This window comes from Orycteropus afer, unplaced genomic scaffold (genome assembly GCF_000298275.1).
Source record: "Orycteropus afer afer isolate SDZICR_OR568_19922 unplaced genomic scaffold, OryAfe1.0 scaffold00066, whole genome shotgun sequence".
Classification (NCBI taxonomy): domain Eukaryota; kingdom Metazoa; phylum Chordata; class Mammalia; order Tubulidentata; family Orycteropodidae; genus Orycteropus; species Orycteropus afer.
In genome coordinates this window covers 7,404,400-7,407,747 of record NW_006921653.1, presented here as the reverse complement: position 1 = coordinate 7,407,747, position 3,348 = coordinate 7,404,400, and positions in this window count along the sequence as shown.

Genomic DNA, 3,348 nt, shown 5'->3' with positions numbered 1-3,348 from the left:
GAGTTCTTTGTGCTCCACATACTCACCAGTATTTGGTATTATCTGTGGTGATTTGCTTTATTTAATTGCAAATTGCAAAATGGCACTTGAAAAATGAAGTCATTTCCAAAAATATTACTGTTTGTGCTCAAGAAACATAGATGAATGGTCACTGACCTAGCTACAAATTGGCCAGAATAGACATGGAGGAACCCTACACAAGCCACCAATTAGGTCAGATTTTGATGCTTCTCAGGAATGTATATTAAGATGGGTAAAGAGTAAAATCATGGAGAAGTGCAGAACCTCATGGTCATTCCTGATGGCATGACTGAACAACTGCAAATCCTCAAAATTTCAATCCAAAAGACATTTAAAGACCCTCTGAGGATGGAATTTGAATGAGCTGGCATCTGGTAAAATAAAGATACCACCAAAACTTACAGAATAGATGTTAGTAACTTAGAAATAAATCCAGGATATAACAATGAAACACTCTTTTAAGAAATGGCCCATCACCAATGCTCCTGGTACCTCTTAATGAGTGGCACTCATATAAGAAAATATGGGCACTGACAGCTCTGAAAGGGACCCTGGTGGTACAGTGGTTAAGCAATTGGCTGCTAACCAAAAGGTGGGCAGTTTGAACTCACCAGCAATTCTTCAGGAGAGACATGTGGCAGTCTGCTTCTGTAAAGATTACAGTCTTGGAAACCCTACAAGGAAGTTCTACTCTGTCCTATATGAACACTATGAGTTGGAGTCAACTCAATGGCAATGGGTTTGGTTTATGTTTGGATGCCTCTGAGTGGAAAAAATGACTCACAAAAGTAAAATTCTAAATGTGAAATTATTTTAGGAAGAACTTAAATTTATTATGCTCCTTTGTGCATTTTATGACTCTACAATTGTGAAATACATTTTTAACTTTGGCTAAATAAAGCTAAAAGTCTTTTAAAAATATAGAACAAAATTCCGAGGGTTAAAAAATATTTTAAATTTAATTAGTAGCATTTTTGTTGTTTCCTACTGACACAATCAATGGCCTCTTAAATTCAATAATATATGGTAAGTGCTTATAAAATTATAATCTGGAGGAGCAAAAGTCATGGAAAACTAAAACGTCAGAAGTCTGAAGAAATCACAGTAATTCTCTGCTGATGCTCTGTTGCCTGCAGCACCAGAGCAAGTTGAAGAATGCCCTGAAGCCAAAGCAAATTCTTGAGTGCCATTTATTTGCTCACCTGCTGGCAGAGAATAATGCCTTCTCCTAATTTTCCACTTTCATAGTCATGTAAGTGAATCTCAATTAATAGAATCTAATCCAGAATCCTGTAGGCAAGGGATTCTGGGAAATCTTGTCCCCAGGCATTTCCCCCTGAAATGTAGTGACACGAGCCCCTTCAATATTATTGGGGATAGGGATAATGGTGAATTAACAATAAACAATCTACACAATTGCTTTGAGGATTGCCACTTTATTGTTGTTGTTATTGTTAGATGCCATGTTAGAGTAGGCACTAATAGTGACTCTGTGTACACAGAACTAAACTTTGCCCTGTCCTGGGCCATCCTCACAATCTTTGCTGTGCTTAAGCCCATTGTCGCAGCCACTGCATCAATCCATCTCATTGAGGGTCTTCCCCTTTTTCACTGATCCTCTACTTTACTAGGCATGATATCCTTCTCCAAGGAATGGTCCCTTCTGACAACATGTCCAAAGTAGGTCAGACGAAGTCTGGCCATTCTAGTTTCTAAAGAGCATTCTGGCTGCACATCTTCTGGGATAGATTTGTTCATTCTTCTGGCAGTCCACGGTATTTTCAGCATTCTTCGCCAACACAGCAACTCAAACGCATCGTGGTATCTTTACTGTTCTCATGCCTTCACTGCCTCCTTAACAGAATTACACATTCACATTCTTTCCCTTGAGACTTTGTGATGCCTCCCAATGTGGGCAAGCATATATCCCAGCCCACTGATGTTGGACTTGGCCATGTGACTTGGTAGAGCCAATGGAATTTAGCAGACAAGAAGCAAACAGAGGCTTTAAATGTGCTTGCATGGTTTGGCCTACCCACTTGCACTCCAGTGATTTGTCAAAAGAAGAGGATGCACCAGGAAGCTGTCGGCACTGATGCAGCTGATCTGAACCTAATCTACAACCTGGAGCCAAAGTCAGCCAATCCTGGAGTCCAGCTGAGCTACAGAAAACCCACAGATTCATGAGGAAGATGAAGAATGCTTTATTATTGTAAATCCCTATGATTTTGACATTGCATATTATGTAGCAAAAATTAAAACAAGGATTAAGTGTGATAGTCATGCACAGTACCCAAAACAGTGCTTGGCACATAGTAATCATAATTATTTCAGGAATCTTGTAAATTAGATTGTGCTATAAAAATGTAAGTAACACCTTCAGAGTCTTTGTTTAAAATATTCTGTAGTAGGTATGAAGTGACCCTCAACATGTAAAACAGTCACTTTTTTGCATTTTTCTAAATCAAATTAACTCTAGCTTGGGCACCAGGCATTAGAGTTGGCAAGATATCTAATAGCTGTACTTCTTCTAGCCCCATCCTCCTGCCTTGCATAATACAAAACACTGGGTCTTGCCTGATGCCAATAGGGAAGAAGGGAAAAAGGAGACTGGCTTTCAGACAACTTATGAAAGTAATGTTGGTTTCAGAAAATATTTTGTACCTTTCTGGGACACCTAAAACCAAAGACCTCAAAATTTATGGGTAGCACATGTTCTGTATATTGCTAGTCTCTCTTGAGAGAGTAAATGTCACCCATTGTCCTAATTTATATTTATATTCTTAATTACTTAAATTAGAATTAGAATTAAAAGGATTTTACAGGGCTATTTGGAAGTAATAGTGATTTAAAAAAAAAGATGGTCTATCACCATTTTAATTTAATGTATCCTAAAAAAATGTAATCAAAGTAGTTTGAAAAGACAGAAGAGGATTTGTCTTAAGTGATATACAACAAGTTTGTGCATATGCAATTAAGTACACATCAGAATAAGTATACAGAAAACCATTCAAAGAATAGCATCATTCTTTGAAAGGCAATTTGGCAATACTTAGCAAGAGCCATAAATTGTTTACATTCATGGACCTTGTAATCTCATTCTAGGAATAAATCTAAACAAATAAAAGAAAGAAAGATATATTTATAAAAATTTTATACTCATATTATTTCTAGTAGTGAAAAAGTAAAAATAATCCAAACATTCTATAATAAGAGAAAGGTTTGTTGTTCTTGTCGTTATGTGCTGTCGAGTAGGCCCCGACTCATAGCGACCCCTCCTTGGGTTTCCGAGGCAGTATCACTACGGAAGTAGGATTGCCCAACCTT